Source organism: Stegodyphus dumicola, chromosome X2 (assembly GCF_044657685.1).
Source record: "Stegodyphus dumicola isolate Sdum_Otavi_A_Nest chromosome X2, ASM4465768v1".
Taxonomy (NCBI): Eukaryota; Metazoa; Arthropoda; class Arachnida; order Araneae; family Eresidae; genus Stegodyphus; species Stegodyphus dumicola.
This window is the reverse complement of record NC_140781.1, coordinates 52501666-52523570: the sequence shown is the minus strand read 5'-3', so window position 1 is coordinate 52523570 and position 21905 is coordinate 52501666. Positions and strand designations below refer to the sequence as shown.

Sequence of the window (21905 nt, the reverse complement as noted above, 5' to 3'; positions counted from 1 at the left end):
CCTTTTATTCTGTGTATCCGTAATAACTGTCTAATTTTTTTTTCTTTCATTATTCATGTTGTACCCATACATTAAAAACCTCTTTCGCGTAGTGCACCTCTGTCGCATTAGGGAAATCATTTGCTTTTCTATCGACGTCAGTCATGATTTTAGTAACAATGTAGCCCATTGCTGGAATTTAAAACAAAGAAGCTACTTTTGAAGTTTTATATATTAAGAAACAATACTAGATATTTCTCTTTGTGTATAATTTTTCTTTAATTTCAAAGTAGTTAAAATCTAATGATTCCTTTCCCCCCCTCCGCCTTGGCTTCTTCTAGTGTAATTTGCCATCATTTTTGTACACTCTTGGATTGCAGATCGTGAAAGAAAAAGAATGGAGAAACGGTGCAGACAAAAAGACATCTGTGGCTGGTAATTCTTCTTTTATATTAACTTTATTTTCACTACAAATGCTTGAATGTTATAATTTGTACGTCCCTTTTCACATGTTGCTTTATATTGGAGTTTTACTAGTTATTTATTTTAATTGAAAGCTTCATATTACGTTTTAATGTTTAGGGTAGCATTTATGCATTAATTTCTTTGGTTTTGAATTTCGTATTGAAGTGTCTGAATTGGTGCTTTCTTTATATTGTATTGTAATATTCGAAGTGAGGTAGAACTGTTAAACACACTATAATTATCAGAAGTCTGAGATTTTTTAGAGTTCCGTGGCTTCGTAGTGGTTTCAAAATTACTGCTGTTGTGTATTTTTTTCTGAATTGGCCTCCTTTCGCATTAAGAGGAGGAGGCTAAACATTTTCCTCTCTGTGTGGCCTAATATTTTCCCTGTCCAACGGGATCTTCTCTTCCCAACAGGTCAGTGTAATTGAACTGCCTGTGTATAAACCAATTTTGTTTTAGTTTTTCCAGAATTTACAATCTCTCTATCAAGTGCTGTTTCTCTTAAAACCATTGAAAGTTAAATGTTGAACAAAAAAGAAATGTAAATAAAAATTTAATGAGTACTCGTAAAGAAAGTTAGTAGAGCCAAATTGTGTTCTGTTAAGGCTGCTCAAAATGTGCTTTTTCTTAGTTGTTTTAAGCATACTTTATTATATTTTTTCCCTTAATCTGAACTATTTTAGCATATTGTGAAGTTTTCTGAACCAATTTGCGAAGATCTATTTAAAATTGATTCAATAAATAAAAATTAATTTTGAAATCGAATCAGTGATGTTTTATTATTATCCAATTTGCATGACAGAATTATTTTTTGAAAAAGCTGATGTCTTTTGCTTATAAAAATGACTGATGCAACTGTAACCGTGTCGTTGTAAAGAGCACGTTTCCCAGCAGCTCTTTTAAAGTGTCCAGTTTTTTTCTTTAATTGGGTCAATCTCCGCTAGAAGATCAGACATTGCTTTTGTGTTATTTAACAATTCCTTCACCTTATCTTCTGTTAAAATCTTTTCTTAGTAATGAGTGCTTTTATTATCAAGGGTATTATAAGCACCCAATTCTTCTTTTGTAATTTTCTGATTCATTGTTTGACTTCTCTGTCTTCCATATGTAGAAATTCTTCGGCATCCTTTGCTTTTGAGATTTGTTAGACTTTTTGGACTAAATTTTCAGTCGATGGAAATTGTTTAAAGTAGCAGATAAATTCTTTCCGGTGTTGATAATAGAATGATGCAGCACGTATGAATGAAATTCTAGCAGTGGACAAATTAAATGGGATCCTTTAAGAATCGTATGAGTTATGTGGAATGCAGATTGGGAGTTTAGTCCTGATAGGTAAACAGTCTATACAGATGACCGGAAATAATAAAAATTTAGATGGGAATTAATATAAAGTATTTTACTCCTTCACCATGGATTAGTCATTAACAGTACTTGTGTAAAAACAGATTAATGTATATGAATTTCCTGTTTAAGAAAGGAATTTCTCTATGACAGTATGCAGTCTGTATCATAGCTGGAATAGCGAGGTGTTGCGTCTTCAGGGAAACAAAATCTGTTATTCTGTAATTTTTACTGAAAATGTGTGTTTAAATTTTGTTACCTAGATAACCTATTTTTAACTCTTTCTATATAAAAATGAAACCAAATACAGACAAAGAAATAAAATTGCATTCCTTTCCTTGGTGCAGTTATTCGCAACTTTAACTTATTGGGAGCCAATATTAAGTTTATAGAATTTTGGCTAGCTGCAATTATATATTGCAATTTTAATATTTCAGTTGTTAGTGCATTACACAAAGTATAAAAATGTGTGGTATAAAATGTTAAAGAAAAGGTATACTCTTTGTATTATTTACAAAAAATTCAGCAAGATGAAAATTAAATACAGGGAAAACATATTTTAATGTGAAATTTAACACTGCATTTCTTCTGCGAGTTATTTTCCCTCTCAGTACATGCGATGTTATGGCTAAATCCATGCAGTCGTTCGGATGTTTGTTTGTTATCCTGTATCTGAACATTGATTTTTAACAAGTTCATTCTTGAAAATCCTCTTTCACCTTTTTACGTAAATCGAAAGCAGGAATTTATCTTTTTAAAAGTTTAACAGTTCATGATTTTTCTGATCTAGGACTATTCAAATGGGCTTTTTGTGGTATTCTTGATATTAATTAGGATGAAAATTAGTTATTTCCATTTCTAGATCGGTAGAATTGTTATTTAACATATTTTCAATCTTTTACCATTTTTCTTAAATACTAGTATTATGTAATGGGTTTGAAGTGAAGGAAGTAGTTGGCCTAATTTTAAATACACTCAAAACATCTAATTTGAAAACTAACTTAAGCTCGATGAGATTTTCCAAATGTTTGTTTCAGTTTTCTTATATTTCACACTTTAGTTCTCCAGAATTTCCAAAGTGGCAAAACATACATTACATTATGGTATATTATGTATATTCCTTATATTTGTGTAATATTTTCACAAAATTAATTTTGATTTAAAATGAATTTATAATAGCCTTTAATTCAAAGACTTTGGTTTAGTTCTCTCCCCCCCCTCAAGTTTAAGATTTTAGTTATTATGTCTGTAAGAATGACTAAATCATAGAATCAGGTATGTTCAATAATTTCTTCGTAAGTTTCATTTCTGGATTTTTAAAATTCTTCTATGAAACTTTTGTAACAGAAGCTGAGATGGAACCCAGGCAGACAGACAGAATGTCCCTTCCCTGAGTGAAAATTTCTATCATTTCACTGAAAGTGACATTATACTATTTCATAATAAACCCTCGTAACACTAATAAATGTATATACACTTTTTTATAATGTTTATATAATGCGTGTTTGGTTCTTATAATATTTTGAGGTATTATATTACTAATTCTGTATGTGCATTAAGACAGTTTAATATAGAATACCTGCTTCAAGGCTAAAAGTAAAGTATTTGAATTATGTTTTACGTTTCGTCTGTTTTCAGACGCAAGATCTATTCTACAATTTACAGAATTTCTCTGTATTGGACATCTCACATAGCTGACAAAATTTCATTCCTGTGTTTAGGTTTTATGTTATAGTACAATAAGTTGAGCATCCCTACATTAGTATATGACTTTGATTCCTTCGAAACAGAAAAAGAGTATCTTAGTTTTCTTGAATTTTTGGTCACAATTTTAGTATGTAGGTAATTGCAATAGCTCTTCCACGAAATTGCATTTAAATTTTTTGCGATATTTCAAAATGCTGTTTAATTCAATGGCATTTGATGTGTTTTGGCTTTCTGTTAAAGCTGGGCTCGAACACAGGCAGCTAGACAATATGTTCTTTCCCTGAGTTAAATATTGCTATAATTTCATTAAAGTGACATGGTAATATTTCAGGATAATTTTTGGTACATTGGACTAAGCTATCTTCTCTCAGGGATAAGAGTACCTAAGTAAAGAACGTAAAATTAGAAACGGTTCTTACATTAAAATTCTCAATGAAATATTTCTTTTATGGTTTATGACTTTTGTTTTCAAGATGTTCTTCGAAATCTGTTTTTAGAATGGTGTTTTTGAGCTTTTTTCAAAAAAAAAAAATCTTTAAAAGTGTATTGGTATAGTTCTTTTAATGTTAATATATTGCGAGTTTGATTCTTACTCTTTTTAGATCTGTTATGTCACTAATTCTGTGTGTGAATTAAGATAGTTTAATGTATAACACCTGCTTCAAAGCTAACAGTAAAGTTTATTTTGTTTATTTGTCATTTAAAATTACCTGCTTATTGTCTTTTGGTGCTGTCTTTCTACCAGCGCTGAAATTATTTACTCTTCTCGAAGATCATTATCGGTAATAACTGTCTAAATATTTTTCCTTTCATTGTTCATGTTGTACCCATACATTAAAACCGCTTTTGCTAACGGAACTTCTGTCGTATTAGGGAAATCATTTGCTTTTCTATCGACTGCAGTCATGATTTTACTAACAATGTAGCACATTGCTGGAATTTAAAACAAAGAAGCTACTTTTTGAAGTTTTATATATTTAGAAACAATATTAGCTATTTCTCTTTGTGTATAATTATTCCTTAATGTTAAAGTAGTTAAAATCTAATGATTTTTTTTTTTCCCCCTTGGCCTCTTCTAGTGTAATTTGTCATCACTTTTGTGCACTTTTGGATTGCAGAACATGATATCGTGAAAGAAAAAGAACGGAGAAATAGTGCAGAGCAAAAAGACATCTGTGGCTGCTAATTCTTGTTTTATGTTAATTTTATTTCCACTAGAAATGCTTGAATGTTATAATTTGTATGTCCTTTTTCACAAGTAGCTTTATATTGGAGTTTTACTAGTTATTTTACGTGAACGCTTCATATTACATTTTAATGTTTAGGGTAGCATTTATGCATTAATTTCTTAGGTTTTGAATTCCGTATTGAAGTGTCTGAATTGGTGCTTTCTTTATATTGTATAGTAATATTCGAAGTTAGGTCGAACTGTTAATCACACTATAATTGTCAGAAGTCTGAGATTTGTTAGAGTTCTGTTGCTTCGTAGTGGTTTCAAATTTACTGTTGTAGTGTAATTTTTTCCCGAGTGGCCTCCTTTTGCATTATGAGGAGGAGGCTAAACATTTTCCTCTCTGTGTGGCCTAATATATTCCCTGTCCAACAGGGTCTCCTCTTCCCAACAGGTTAGTGTAATTGCACTGCCTGTGTATAAACCAATTTTGTTTCAGATTTTTTCCGAATTTAGAGTCTCTCTATCAAGTGCTATTTCTCTTGAAACCATTGAAAGTTAAATGTTCAACAAAAAAGAAATGTAAATAAAAATTTAATGAGTACTCGTATAGAAAGTTAGTGGAGCTGCAAATTGTGAAGTTTTATGAACCAATTTGCGAAGATCTGTTTAAAAGTGATTCCACAAATAAAAATTCATTTTGAAATCAAATCAGAGATGTTTTATTATTATCGAAGTAAAATTCTGCAGATTGACTTTCAACTTTGTTTTGCAAAGCACTCTGAAAGTTTCTTTCGGACTTCTTTCCGTTCTCTTGGCAAATGCATGCCAGAATTATTTTTTGAAAAAGCTGATGTCCTTCGCTTATAAGAATGACTGATGCAACTGTATGCGTGTCGCTGTAAAGAGCACATGTTTCCCAGTAGCTGTTTTAAAGTGTCCTGTTTTTTTCTTTGATTAGGTCATTCTCCGCTAGAAGATCAGACATTGCTTTTGTGTTATTTAACAATTCCTTCATCTTATCTTCAGTTAAAAGCTCTTCTTCGTAATGAGCACTTTTGTTATCAAGGGGTTTTATAAGATCCCAATTCTTCTTTTGTAATTTTCTGATTCATCGTTTAACTTCTCTGTCTTCCATGTGTGAAAATTCTACGGCATCGTTTGCTTTTGAGATTTGTAAGATTTTTTGGACATCATTTTCAGTCGATGGAAATTGTTTAAAGTAGCAGATAAATTCTTTCCGGTGTTGATAATTGAATGCTGCAGCACGTATGAATGAAATTCTAGCAGTGGACAAATTAAATGGGATCCCTATAAAGTATTTTACTCCTGGACCATGGATTAGTCTTTAACAGTACTTGTGTAAAAACAGATTAAAGTATATGAATTCCCTGTTTAAGAAAGGAATTTCTTTATGACAGTATGAAGTGTGTATCATAGCTGAAATAGCGAGGTGTTGCGTCTTCAGGGAAACAAAATTTGTTATTCTGTAATTTTTACTGAAAATGTGTGTTTAAATTTTGTTACCTAGATAACCTATTTTTAACTCTTTCTATATGAAAATGAAACCAAATACAGACAAAAAAATAAAATTGCATTCCTTCCCTTGGTGCAGTTACTCGCATTTTTAACATAATGGGAGGCAATTTTAAGTTTATAAAATTCTGGCTAGCTGCAATTATATATTGCACTTTTAATATTTCAGTTGTAAGTGCATTGCACAAAGTATAAAAATGTGTGGTATAATATGTTAAAGAAAATGTATACTCTTTGTATTATTTACAAAAAGATCAGCTAGATGAAAATTAAATACAGGGAAATCATATTTTAATGTGAAATTTAACACTGCATTTCTTCCGAGAGTTTTTTTTCTCCTTCTGGTACGTGCGATGTTATGGCTAAATCCATGCAGTCGTTCGGATGTTTGTTTGTTATTCTGTATCTGAACATTGATTTTAACAAGTTCGTTGTTGAAAATCTTCTTTCACATTTTTAAGTAGATGGAAAGAAGGAATTTATCTTTTTAAAAGTTTAACAGTTCATGATTTTTCTGATCTAGGACTATTCAAATGGCTTTTTGTGATATTCCTTATCTTAATTAGGATGAAAATCAGTTATTTCCATCTCTAGATCAGTAGAATTGTTAACCTATTTGCAATCTTTTACCATTTTTCTTAAATACTGGTATTATGTAATGGGTTTGAAGTGAATGAAGTAGTTGGCCTAATTTTAAATACACTCAAAACATCTAATTTAGAAACTAATTTAAGCTCGATGAGATTTTCCAAATGTTTCTTTCAGTTTTCTTACATTTCACGCTTTAATTGTCCAGATTTTCAAAGTGGCAAAACGTACATTGCATTATGGTAAAAATGTATATTCCTTATATTTGTGTAATATTTTTACAAAATTAATTTTGATTTAAAATGAATTTAAAATACCCTTGAATTCAAAGACTTAGTTTAGTTCTCTCCCCCCCCCCTCAGGTTTTAAAATTTTAGTTGTTATGTCTGTAAGAATGACTAAATCGTAGAACCAATTATGGTCAATAATTTCTTCATAAGTTTCGTTTCTGGATTTTGAAAATTCTTCTGTGAAACGTTTGTAACCGAAGCTGGGATGGAACCCAGGCGGCCAGACAGAATGTACCTTCCCTGAGTGAAAATTTCTATCATTTCACTGAAAGTGACATTATAGTATTTCAGAATAAACCCTCGTAACACTAATAAATGTATGTAGGTTTTTTTTTAATGTTTTTATAAGGCGTGTTTGGTTATTACAATATTTTGAGCTATTATATTACTAAGTCTGTATGTGAGTTGAGACATTTTAATATAGAACACCTGCTTCAAGGCTAAAAGTAAAGTATTTGAATTGTGTTTCACCTTTTGTGTGTTTTTAGACGTTCGTTCTACTCTACAGTTTATGGAATTTCTCGGGATTTGGACATCTCACAAATCTGACAAAATTTCATTCCTATGTTTAGGTTTTATAGTACAGTAAGTTGAGCATCCCTACGTTAGTATATGACTGATTCTTTCGAAAGAAAAAAAGAGTATCTTAGTTTTGTTGAATTTTTGGTCAAAATTTTAGTATATAAGTAATTGCAATAGCTCTTTCACGAAATTTCATTTAAATTTTTTGCAAGATTTCAAAATGCTGTATCATTCAATGGCATTTGATGTGTTTTGGCTTGCTGTATTAAAGCTGGGCTCGAACCCGGGCAGCTAGACAATATGTTCTTTTCCTGAGTGAAATATTGCTATCATTTCATTAAAGTGACGTGGTAATATTTCAATATAATTTCTCGTACATTGCACTAAGCCGTCCTCTCTCGTGGATGAGTGTATCTAAGTAAAGAACTTAAAATTAGAAATGGTTCTTACGTTAAAATTCTCAATGAAATATTTCTTTTATGGTTTATGACTTTTGTTTCCAAGGTGTTTTCCGAAATCTGTTTTTAAAATGGTGTTTTTGATCCGTTTCTAAAAAAAATCTATAAAAGTATATATGTATAGCTTTTTAATGTCAATATATTGCGAGTTTGATTCTCACTCTTTTTTGATCTGTTATGTCAGTAATTCTCTGTGTGAATTAAGATAGTTTAATATATAACACCTGCTTCAAAGCTAACAGTAAAGTTTATTTTTTTATTTGTCATTTAAAATTACGTGCTTAATTTCTTTTGGTGCCATCTTTCTACCAGCGCTGAAATTATTTACTTTTCTCGAAGATCATTATCCCTTTTATTCTGTGTATCCGTAATAACTGTCTAATTTTTTTTTCTTTCATTATTCATGTTGTACCCATACATTAAAAACCTCTTTCGCGTAGTGCACCTCTGTCGCATTAGGGAAATCATTTGCTTTTCTATCGACGTCAGTCATGATTTTAGTAACAATGTAGCCCATTGCTGGAATTTAAAACAAAGAAGCTACTTTTGAAGTTTTATATATTAAGAAACAATACTAGATATTTCTCTTTGTGTATAATTTTTCTTTAATTTCAAAGTAGTTAAAATCTAATGATTCCTTTCCCCCCCTCCGCCTTGGCTTCTTCTAGTGTAATTTGCCATCATTTTTGTACACTCTTGGATTGCAGATCGTGAAAGAAAAAGAATGGAGAAACGGTGCAGACAAAAAGACATCTGTGGCTGGTAATTCTTCTTTTATATTAACTTTATTTTCACTACAAATGCTTGAATGTTATAATTTGTACGTCCCTTTTCACATGTTGCTTTATATTGGAGTTTTACTAGTTATTTATTTTAATTGAAAGCTTCATATTACGTTTTAATGTTTAGGGTAGCATTTATGCATTAATTTCTTTGGTTTTGAATTTCGTATTGAAGTGTCTGAATTGGTGCTTTCTTTATATTGTATTGTAATATTCGAAGTGAGGTAGAACTGTTAAACACACTATAATTATCAGAAGTCTGAGATTTTTTAGAGTTCCGTGGCTTCGTAGTGGTTTCAAAATTACTGCTGTTGTGTATTTTTTTCTGAATTGGCCTCCTTTCGCATTAAGAGGAGGAGGCTAAACATTTTCCTCTCTGTGTGGCCTAATATTTTCCCTGTCCAACGGGATCTTCTCTTCCCAACAGGTCAGTGTAATTGAACTGCCTGTGTATAAACCAATTTTGTTTTAGTTTTTCCAGAATTTACAATCTCTCTATCAAGTGCTGTTTCTCTTAAAACCATTGAAAGTTAAATGTTGAACAAAAAAGAAATGTAAATAAAAATTTAATGAGTACTCGTAAAGAAAGTTAGTAGAGCCAAATTGTGTTCTGTTAAGGCTGCTCAAAATGTGCTTTTTCTTAGTTGTTTTAAGCATACTTTATTATATTTTTTCCCTTAATCTGAACTATTTTAGCATATTGTGAAGTTTTCTGAACCAATTTGCGAAGATCTATTTAAAATTGATTCAATAAATAAAAATTAATTTTGAAATCGAATCAGTGATGTTTTATTATTATCCAATTTGCATGACAGAATTATTTTTTGAAAAAGCTGATGTCTTTTGCTTATAAAAATGACTGATGCAACTGTAACCGTGTCGTTGTAAAGAGCACGTTTCCCAGCAGCTCTTTTAAAGTGTCCAGTTTTTTTCTTTAATTGGGTCAATCTCCGCTAGAAGATCAGACATTGCTTTTGTGTTATTTAACAATTCCTTCACCTTATCTTCTGTTAAAATCTTTTCTTAGTAATGAGTGCTTTTATTATCAAGGGTATTATAAGCACCCAATTCTTCTTTTGTAATTTTCTGATTCATTGTTTGACTTCTCTGTCTTCCATATGTAGAAATTCTTCGGCATCCTTTGCTTTTGAGATTTGTTAGACTTTTTGGACTAAATTTTCAGTCGATGGAAATTGTTTAAAGTAGCAGATAAATTCTTTCCGGTGTTGATAATAGAATGATGCAGCACGTATGAATGAAATTCTAGCAGTGGACAAATTAAATGGGATCCTTTAAGAATCGTATGAGTTATGTGGAATGCAGATTGGGAGTTTAGTCGTGATAGGTAAACAGTCTATACAGATGACCGGAAATAATAAAAATTTAGATGGGAATTAATATAAAGTATTTTACTCCTTCACCATGGATTAGTCATTAACAGTACTTGTGTAAAAACAGATTAATGTATATGAATTTCCTGTTTAAGAAAGGAATTTCTCTATGACAGTATGCAGTCTGTATCATAGCTGGAATAGCGAGGTGTTGCGTCTTCAGGGAAACAAAATCTGTTATTCTGTAATTTTTACTGAAAATGTGTGTTTAAATTTTGTTACCTAGATAACCTATTTTTAACTCTTTCTATATAAAAATGAAACCAAATACAGACAAAGAAATAAAATTGCATTCCTTTCCTTGGTGCAGTTATTCGCAACTTTAACTTATTGGGAGCCAATATTAAGTTTATAGAATTTTGGCTAGCTGCAATTATATATTGCAATTTTAATATTTCAGTTGTTAGTGCATTACACAAAGTATAAAAATGTGTGGTATAAAATGTTAAAGAAAAGGTATACTCTTTGTATTATTTACAAAAAATTCAGCAAGATGAAAATTAAATACAGGGAAAACATATTTTAATGTGAAATTTAACACTGCATTTCTTCTGCGTGTTATTTTCCCTCTCAGTACATGCAATGTTATGGCTAAATCCATGCAGTCGTTCGGATGTTTGTTTGTTATCCTGTATCTGAACATTGATTTTTAACAAGTTCATTCTTGAAAATCCTCTTTCACCTTTTTACGTAAATCGAAAGCAGGAATTTATCTTTTTAAAAGTTTAACAGTTCATGATTTTTCTGATCTAGGACTATTCAAATGGGCTTTTTGTGGTATTCTTGATATTAATTAGGATGAAAATTAGTTATTTCCATTTCTAGATCGGTAGAATTGTTATTTAACATATTTTCAATCTTTTACCATTTTTCTTAAATACTAGTATTATGTAATGGGTTTGAAGTGAAGGAAGTAGTTGGCCTAATTTTAAATACACTCAAAACATCTAATTTGAAAACTAACTTAAGCTGGATGAGACTTTCCAAATGTTTGTTTCAGTTTACTTATATTTCACACTTTAGTTCTCCAGAATTTCCAAAGTGGCAAAACATACATTACATTATGGTATATTATGTATATTCCTTATATTTGTGTAATATTTTCACAAAATTAATTTTGATTTAAAATGAATTTATAATAGCCTTTAATTCAAAGACTTTGGTTTAGTTCTCTTCCCCCCCTCAAGTTTAAGATTTTAGTTATTATGTCTGTAAGAATGACTAAATCATAGAATCAGGTATGTTCAATAATTTCTTCGTAAGTTTCATTTCTGGATTTTTAAAATTCTTCTATGAAACTTTTGTAACAGAAGCTGGGATGGAACCCAGGCAGACAGACAGAATGTCCCTTGCCTGAGTGAAAATTTATATCATTTCACTGAAAGTGACATTATACTATTTCATAATAAACCCTCGTAACACTAATAAATGTATATACACTTTTTTATAATGTTTATATAATGCGTGTTTGGTTCTTATAATATTTTGAGGTATTATATTACTAATTCTGTATGTGCATTAAGACAGTTTAATATAGAATACCTGCTTCAAGGCTAAAAGTAAAGTATTTGAATTATGTTTTACGTTTCGTCTGTTTTCAGACGCAAGATCTATTCTGCAATTTACAGAATTTCTCTGTATTGGACATCTCACATAGCTGACAAAATTTCATTCCTGTGTTTAGGTTTTATGTTATAGTACAATAAGTTGAGCATCCCTACATTAGTATATGACTTTGATTCCTTCGAAACAGAAAAAGAGTATCTTAGTTTTCTTGAATTTTTGGTCACAATTTTAGTATGTAGGTAATTGCAATAGCTCTTCCACGAAATTGCATTTAAATTTTTTGCGATATTTCAAAATGCTGTTTAATTCAATGGCATTTGATGTGTTTTGGCTTTCTGTTAAAGCTGGGCTCGAACACAGGCAGCTAGACAATATGTTCTTTCCCTGAGTTAAATATTGCTATAATTTCATTAAAGTGACATGGTAATATTTCAGGATAATTTTTGGTACATTGGACTAAGCTATCTTCTCTCAGGGATAAGAGTACCTAAGTAAAGAACGTAAAATTAGAAACGGTTCTTACATTAAAATTCTCAATGAAATATTTCTTTTATGGTTTATGACTTTTGTTTTCAAGATGTTCTTCGAAATCTGTTTTTAGAATGGTGTTTTTGAGCTTTTTTTAAAAAAAAAATCTTTAAAAGTGTATTGGTATAGTTCTTTTAATGTTAATATATTGCGAGTTTGATTCTTACTCTTTTTAGATCTGTTATGTCACTAATTCTGTGTGTGAATTAAGATAGTTTAATGTATAACACCTGCTTCAAAGCTAACAGTAAAGTTTATTTTGTTTATTTGTCATTTAAAATTACCTGCTTATTGTCTTTTGGTGCTGTCTTTCTACCAGCGCTGAAATTATTTACTCTTCTCGAAGATCATTATCGGTAATAACTGTCTAAATATTTTTCCTTTCATTGTTCATGTTGTACCCATACATTAAAACCCCTTTTGCTTACTGTACTTCTGTCGTATTAGGGAAATCATTTGCTTTTCTACCGACTGCAGTCATCATTTTAGTAACAATGTAGCACATTGCTGGAATTCAAAACAAAGAAGCTACTTTTGAAGTTTTATATATTAAGAAACAATACTAGATATTTCTCTTTGTGTATAATTTTTCTTTAATTTCAAAGTAGTTAAAATCTAATGATTCCTTCCCTCCCCCTTGGCTTCTTCTAGTGTAATTTGCCATCATTTTTGTACACTCTTTTGTACACAAAAGCAGTGTACATGGATATAGTGAAGAGTGTGCGCAATGCCATTTTTGTGCAATTCTGGGATGTTTTTTAAGTAAAAATAAGTCGACGTGTACATGGTTTAGTGATATTATAATTAAATGATAGTTATTTTGTGAATTTTATGTTTGTAGGAATTTGGTATACGTTTAAGTTGAAATAAACGTGCATGGAAATAATTTAAATATTTGATACTAAGTATTTGTAATGCTTGCGGTATGAATTCGTTGGTGACGTGTATAATGTAATAGATGATTTAGAGGTAAAAGTTTTTGGATATTTTATTTATTTTATATGTGGAAATGTTCATATTTGTAAAGGATAAATACTTTTTCACGATCTGGTAATTTCATATATGTTCTTTTTACCGGGTTTAAAGATTGAGAAAATTGTCATGTATTTTCGTGAAATTTTTCTAATTTATGAGAAAAAAGCAGTGTACATGGATATAGTGAAGAGTGCACGCAATGGCATTTTTGTGCAATTCTGGGATGTTTTTTTAAGTAAAAATAAGTCGGCGTGTACATGGTTTATGTTTATGTGTTATTTTGAAAAACGTGTAAGGAGTATGGTATTGTGCACTTTTCCCCAATTTTGCAGTGAATATTTGTCATGATTAAGCAGTTTTGTTTGATAAAATTTCTAGCATAAGTGTAATTCGGCTAGTAGATTGTTGGAAGAAGTGTTCAGTAGATAAGAAGAAAAGAAACATGTCTTTACTTCGTGAAGACAAAATGGCGGCGGGGAAAAAAAAAATAGAGGGTTGCTGTAGGAGAGTTGGTTGCCAAATTTTCGCCAAAAATTCGCGAAGTTACCATAATGTAAAGATCAACCCAATATATTTTTAGTATGTAATCATTCAAAATAAATTTTATGGAAAAAAAAAAAGACACTTGACAGCAGAGATTTTCTGGAAATCCCAAGTTAAATACATATGAAATCATTTGTTTACAATCAGTGAACGTTAACACCAAAACAGCGATTCAATGCTTACAATAGCCAGCAGTTCCTCCTTTACATGAACAAGAAATTAAATAAATATATATATATATATATATATTTCTCCTTTTTCAACAATGAAATGTCCTTCGATTTCATGCGATCATCACGCTATAGAAATTATCCTTCAATAGGAAGTCAAAATTCGTACATTGGGTTTTTCAAGTAAAATTCCGTGCTTTACTAAATGATGCGCTTTTTTAAATTCTCTCTGCTTCAGTAATATAGCGAGAATTTACGCCTCCTTGAACAAAATCAAACATTTCGCAAAAGCTAAGCAACTCCATTTTTGGATGGACGAAGTCAGATCACAAATCAAAATACCAGTTTTTATACGCCATACCTATACGTGAATTTAATCGCGGATAAAAAGAAAAGGCAAAGTAGTAGAAAACATCCTAAAAATATTACTGTCTCCATGGGTGTAGTCAAAACGAGAGGAAGCTGTAATCATTTACAATAAATACTGTCTCACAGGTGCGTGTAGTGAGTATGTTTGGTAAGGCTGAATAGATGTGATGGGGGGGGGGGAATGGATAGTGTTGAGATGCTTCATATTCAAGCATTTATTTATTTATTTTACCATGGAATTTAGCATGGAATACAAGGCAATATGTATGCTTTCATCCTGAGACACACAGCAAAAGACCCGTAACATCAGACAGAAACATATATTACTTTAACTAAAATAACTAAAGACAATAAGCATAGATCGGTGGTATTTATTAATATATTTATCATAATTTATTATAAGTTTATTTATGGTCAGCTCGCTATCATGATTTATTACTTGTTAATTAATGTTAGTTTAACACATTGAAGAAAACAGTATTTATATTATCTCATAATTCTAAGAATTTATTTAAGGCAATGAAGAATAATAGATCCCTCACATTTAGACATTAAACAGATAGCAAACAACAGTTGAGGGAAAAAAAAATCGGTGAGGTATAGTATTTAAAGGCAAAAAAATATTTAGCGATCTCAGGGGGGGGGGCGGAAAGATAGGAGAACGAAGTAGCGCATAGCGCAACCTAACATACACGTCGCTTTGCAAAATCTCCATTATTCTTCTCTGGAAACTGGAAATGTAGGCGATGTCGTTCTGTTTTAAGATAGCAAGAGACGCCGCACTCATTAGTGTTTAGCCAAGATAATCGAGCTTTTTCCCAGTATAGACGGAAAAATTAGACTAACGAGGGTCAAGATAGGAAATGAACTCTGCTTCCTCCTGTGTCCCGGCTTTTCCCGTCGGAGATCTCTACTCCCGAATCTGCTGGTCCTCTGTTGCACTGCAGAACATCTCGAGATAGAAACAACCCTACGACTGGTCAGGCTGATTGTGTTTCAGAACCTGCCTCAAGTCTGTTTGTGTTTCAGAACCTGCTTCAAGTCCTCACGTGATAACCAGAGCTGGAAGAGTTATTGGTCTTCCTCATTGACTGGACCTGTGTGTATTGAATTCCTCCGTACCGTCGGACCTCAATGGTGGGAGGAGATGTTACATCTAAACTCTGGACTATCAGCGCCGTTGCATCTAAAATCTAGAATAATCAAAACAAAAACGTTTATAGAACTCTGATTTGCATTGAACTGGAACCAGAACAAGAACTAGAAAGATTGTATGAAGGAAAGAGCGTAGTGCTCATCTAAACGTAATCTGTTAATTGTGTATAAATATAATCTATTTATGTTTCACACAAGTCTAAGTGTCAATATTTTGAAGAATCTTGGAATTTAGATAGTTCAGCGATCAGAATGGATGTTTCCTTGGCCATCCGGAAGATAGAAAATGTAAGATAATTTTTTTTTTGCCTTTATAGAGAATTCAGAAATATTAATTTTGAGTGAGAATCTAGAATTTCGTTTCCACTAGAAGGTTTCATAAATACATTATATTCACTTTTACATTTAGCCTTTGAAGTTAAACAAATTTTACAATTTCGACCTAGCTTTTGTGGTTTAAAATATGATTCTCCTTGTTTAATTGCAATATGTGTCATCACTTCGCAATCAAATAAACCGAATATTTCATCTGATACAATTAATTAACATAATAAATTAAAATCACTCACTTAGCGCATCTGACAATAATACTCAACGGTAGCATTTCATCTTGACGCAAATTAAACATAGCTTTCTGAATGTAATTTTTGCGCTTTTTGAAAACTGTATAACACTCTCGTGGCGTTGTCTGAAATTCTTTCAACACTATTGTTCTAAGCTTATCATAATTGCACATGTCTTCTTCAGTCAAATAAACTATTCAATTATTCGCTCTCACCCAGAATATTCAAAATAATTTCCAATTTTAGCTCATCTGGTTTAAACGCTTTCTCAAGGGACTGGAAAAAAAGATTGAATGACTTTACTCTCGAAGGTACTGGCAAAGAATATGTATTGTTAAAAACAAGGTGGTTAGAATAGAACAAGGAGGAGGCTATTCTAACCTCCTTGGTTAAGAAGGAAAACTTCTTCGCACCAAAAGTTGCTCGGCTGCCCATGAGCGAAATATCTGTCTCCAAAGCGCCAAAGTTCGAAGCCGGCATCGAAGTTCGAAGGTCACGTTTATCAAGAGTCCATAAAACGAATATCGTTATAATTTTCTTAAAACTTTGAAAGAAAAGAAAATATTTTTTCGCGTAAGTAAATTAAATTAATAGGTTAGTTATTTTGAGTCCACCCCCTCCCAAAGAAAAAGTGCAAAAACTGAGTCTAAATTATTACAAAAAGTAAAAGAAGAAACGTTTTGTCGGTGAGATCGGAGATCATCATTCGTTAAGTGGTGTTCGACACGAAGGCCTTTACCACAACATGTTTATCAATCCCCTAAGAACCTGTAACAGTTCGTTAAATTCCACAAACTGGAAAAGTCCTGTGCACTTGTAATAAAAGTGCAAAGACTTCAGTAGTGAAGAAGTTGATCAGGGGTGATGCCATACATCGGCCACAGATGAAGTCTTCGTTGGATAAGCTATAATAGCAACTAATAATTTTGACATATCTTTTACACATTATCGTAGATTTGACACAGTATCGTACAGTAATATTGGAAAATAATGTATACAAGTCCCAGATTTTTTTTTTTTTGCTTTTGTCCGAGGCGAAAGTACCTATATCTTAATACTCATAGGGAAGTAGACTGTCACGTGATATACGAATTTAATGATGATAAAATCAGCAGCCTTGGTACCGGGCAAAGTCCGTGGTAAGATGAAAATGATGATAAAGATGGAACAAAATCTTGATTAAATAGTTGAAAATAAAATATATACAAGAACTACCATCTAACATTATGATGTATAGTTTTGGGCCGTTTATGCGGCTGTGCGATTAGATAGTTGTACTCCCCTACGTTTTTAATAACTTCTTTTCGTAAAATTTGAATGTAATCTTTAGTAATTCGGTATATAATGGTAAATTCTTTAGAGAATTATAAATGACAGTGTTCCTAACGAACCACGGAGAGTTCGATAGGAATCTGAGAGTTTCACTCTGAAAACTTTGAAGCCTTGCTCGGTTTGAACGTGCAGTAGCTGCCCACGCCCAAGCGGCATATAGAATTATGGGTCGGATTGCCTGTAGATAGATTGTTCTTTTAGCGTTGACATTTAACTTCGAATATTTGCACATCAGAGAGTATATGCTCATTAAGGCACGTTGTGCTTTGTCTCTGATATAATTAACATGAAATTTGAAAGTTAACTTCTGATCGAGATAAACACCTAGATATTTTGCTTGGTGGTCACTTGACACGATTTGTCCATCCATCGTAATTTCTTCCAAGTCTTGAGGGATATTTCCTTTCTTAAAGTAAATCACTTTTGATTTTTCGGGTTTAATTTTAATTTTCCATCCTTTAAACCAGGGTGAAATGTAATTAATGGCATTCTGTAGTTTATTTCTTGCATGATATGGATTAAGTGAGAGACATAAAAGTGCCATGTCATCGGCATAGCATGCAGTGAAAGTATTTTCTATATTAGGAAGATCGTTCATATATAAATTATAGAGAAGCGGGAAAATTACCGACCCCTGTGGTAACCCGCGTTAAATTTTCTTGTGGTGGAATAGTTATCTTGAATCTTAACTTGAAAAGTTCTGTTCTTTAAAAAATCAGGAATTAGATGGATGATGGCAGGTCAGAAATTGTAGTTAATCAGCTTGATGATAAGACCGGGATGTCAAACTTTATCGAAGGCTTTCTCTAAATCCATAAAAATAGCAGCGACTACTTCCTTTTTATTAAAATTTTCACCTATGAATTCTACGATTCGGGCGATCTGCTGAGTCGTTGAGAATCCCTGGCGAAATCCAAATTGATGGTCTTTGATGATGTTATTTTCATTAATAAAAGTGGTGAGTCGAGACTTGATAAGCCTTTCGAAAAGTTTGGCAATTGCAGGCAGAAGACTGATCGGTCTAAAGTTACTTGTGAGATTTCCAGCTTTGCCAGTCTTTTTAATGACAGTTAGAATGGCGTGTTTCCAATATTTTGGAAATGTATTAAGTCTTAAACATGCGTTATAAATATTTGTAATAAGGACGATGTCTTTCCTTGGGAGGTATTGCAGGGCCTTTTTAGTGATATTGTCATATCCAGATGCTTTCTTTGGATTAAGTTTCTTTATAATTTTCTGTATTTCTTTGGGAGAAGTCGGGTTGTTTTGATTTTCAGGATCTTTGCAGAGGAAATCGGTCAAGGGATTGATAATGTTGATATCATTCGGGTGTGGGAAATTATTTATATTAAACTGTTGTTCATAGTTATCAGAGAAGAGGTTGACAATTTTCTTATGATCGTAAATTTTGGTGTTATTATCATCTAGAATGGGTCCAATATTGGAGGGAGTGCTTCGGAGACTTTAGCAACTTTCCACACAGAATGGTCGGTGTGCGAAAGACTTTCAATGAAGTTATCCCAGCAAGTGTTTCCGTACACTTGGATAAGTTTTCTGAGGTTTCGATTGGCAGCATTAAATCTTCTTTTGTCTTGGGTGGAGTGAGAACGTTGATAAATTTTTCTTAGTCAATTTTTCTCTGTAATTTTCTGTCTAATATTGTGTGGGAGTGTATAATTAGTCTGTTTTGGAATACATTTGGCGTGGTTGAGGGCTTCGTTGATTTTACTGCTAAGATAGGCTGTGGCATCATGAATTTCGCTGTTATTAGTCATTTTAGTGGTAGCAGATATGTTTTCTTCAAGGTGATAAGCATAGTTTTCCCAATTAATAAGGCACTTTATAGGCGGAAGACCATGCTTTAAGCCATATAAAGTGAATCGTACTGGTAGGTGATCTGAAAAAAGTTCTTTATCCACTTGGAGAAAAGGTATTTAAGATGTCTAATACATCAGAAGTATTTGAGATTTGATGAAGATCCATAGGTTCATCTGGACCATAAATGTTGATATCATGGTTGTTGATGGTAATAATTCCGTCTGGATTATTCGTGTGGAGTTCCAGTTAACGTGCTTACAATTAAGTCCCCAGCAAGAATAGTTGGATAACCAAAGTTGAGAATATAGTCAAGATCTTGAGTGTTGAGGCTTTTGTTGAGTGGCTTATAAACAGCAATGGTGAGATATTCTTTATTATCACTGTTCAAAATACATGCACTTGCTTCAAAGCTCATAAGGGGAAGAGGAAAGATGGTACTGTTTAGGCTTTTTTTTCATGAGAATAGCTATACCGCCACCACGCTTATGAAGACGGTCAGATCTATAGATGTTGTAGTTGGGAATTTTAAATTTGTCATTTGATTTGAGGTGGGTTTCACTTAACAAAATTACATCCAGACTGTGCTGGTTGATGTAGTTTTGAATTTCAAATTTTTGTTTTTAATACCATTACTATTATAAAACATAAACTCGGCATAATAAATATGTTGCATGGTATTTGGATTAGCCGTATGGGCGTAAATATTCATGCTCGTTCTGGATGAACATCTTTAGTGCTGCCATTGCAGTCTTGAGCCTGGTGTCGGGGTTAGAAGCCTGCTTGTGTTGCTGGTAAATTTGAAAAATTTCAGTAATGAACCCGGTGAATTCTTCAAAAGTGTTGTTCTACTATGTCTCTGTTTACTGATTTTCGTCTATTTGTGGAGGATTGGTCTTCTTTATCGTTATTTATAGAGTTGTTATTATTCTTGAGGGATTTCCTGTCGTTAACCGTCTTTGGGTTGCTCTTGGTAATCGCCGCATATGATTTGTTGTACGGGGCTTAAATGCATTTGGTGTTAATGAAGAAACTTCATTAATTTTTTCAATATCTGTATTTCCTGGTCTTTTAGGGCATTCCTTACTACAGGATGCATGTCCTCCTCCACAGGGGACACATTTCGTAGGAAATTCTTTACCTTTTTGAGAGCACTGGAAGGATTTGTGATTATCGGCGCGTCTGACGTTTTGTCCACGAACGTTTCTTCCCTCAATTTCCTGTACAGTCGGTTACAAAAGTATTCGAACACCGGTACCCTATCAGAAAATGACAAGATTGCGTTTTTTTTTTTCCTGTCTCTTGTGTTATTCCATCCTAAGTTTTCTTCTTTTCCTATCTTGGAAAAGACTGAAAAATGGTCACTATCTCTCTTTGAATTGGGAAGCCATTTTGAGAAAAGCTGACGACCCCACCTTGGACAACGGAAATGACAGCTCACCACACCTCTCCCTCTCTTTGCATTGGGACGCGATTTTGAGAAAAAGCGGACGACTCCATCTTGGAAAAACGGCATTCGATATGTTTTGGCTTGCTGTATTTAAGTCGGGGTGGAATCCGGTCAGCTAGCTGTGTTCTTTTCCTCGGTGAAATATTGCTATCATTTCATTGAAAGAGACCTGGTAATATTTCAGGATAAACCCTCGTACATTCGGCTAAGTTGTCACCTCTCATGGATGAGAGTACCTAAGTAAGAACTTAAAATTTTAGATACGTTTCTTAGGTTAAAATTCTGATTGAAATACTTCTTTTAAGGTATATGACTTAACTTTTCAAGATGTCACTAATTGTGTGTGTGAATTAAGGTAGTTTAATATATAACACCTGCTTCAAAGCTAACAGTAAAGTTTATTTTGTTTATTTGTCATTTAAAATTACCTGCTTATTGTCTTTCGGTGCCATCTTTCTACCATCGCTGAAATAATTTACTCATCTCGAAGATTATTATCCCTTTTATTGTGTGTATCCATAATAACTGTCTAAATTTTTTTCTTTTATTGTTCATGTTGTAGCCGTACATTAAAAAACCCTTTCGCTTACTGTACTTCTGTCGTATTAGGAAAATCAGTTGCTTTTCTATCAACTGCAGTCATGATTTTAGTAACAATGTAGCACATTGCTGGAATTTAAAACAAAGAGGAAAATCATTTCCTTTTCTATCAACTGCAGTCATGATTTTAGTAACAATGTAGCACATTGCTGGAATTTAAAACAAAGAAGCTACTTTTTGAAGTTTTATATATTTAGAAACAATATTAGCTATTTCTCTTTGTGTATAATTATTCTTTAATGTCAAAGTAGTTAAAATCTAGTGATTTCTTTTTCCCCCCCTTGGCCTCTTCTAGTGTAATTTGTCATCACTTTTGTGCCCTCTTGGATTGCAGAACATGATATCGTGAAAGAAAAAGAACGGAGAAATAGTGCAGAGCAAAAAGACATCTCTGGCTGGTAATTCTTGTTTTATGTTAACTTTATTTCCACTAGAAATACCTGAATGTTATAATTTGTATGTCCTTTTTCACAAGTAGCTTTATATTGGAGTTTTACTAGTTATTTTACGTGAACGCTTCATATTACGTTTTAATGTTTAGGGTAGCATTTATGCATTAATTTCTTAGGTTTTGAATTCCGTATTGAAGTGTCTGAATTGGTGCTT

The 21905-nt window shown here is 32.4% G+C and overlaps 1 long non-coding RNA gene across 1 annotated transcript in view; it reads left to right on the top strand.

Annotated features, from left to right (window-relative positions):
• LOC146992752 (uncharacterized) overlaps positions 1-21697 on the top strand; it is a 139881-nt gene extending 118184 nt beyond the window's left edge. Inside the window, exon 3 of the long non-coding RNA XR_015039174.1 lies at positions 21595-21697. This is a non-coding gene — a long non-coding RNA (uncharacterized LOC146992752). The remainder of the gene's footprint in view (positions 1-21594) is intronic.
• The last annotated feature ends 208 nt before the right edge of the window (positions 21698-21905 follow it).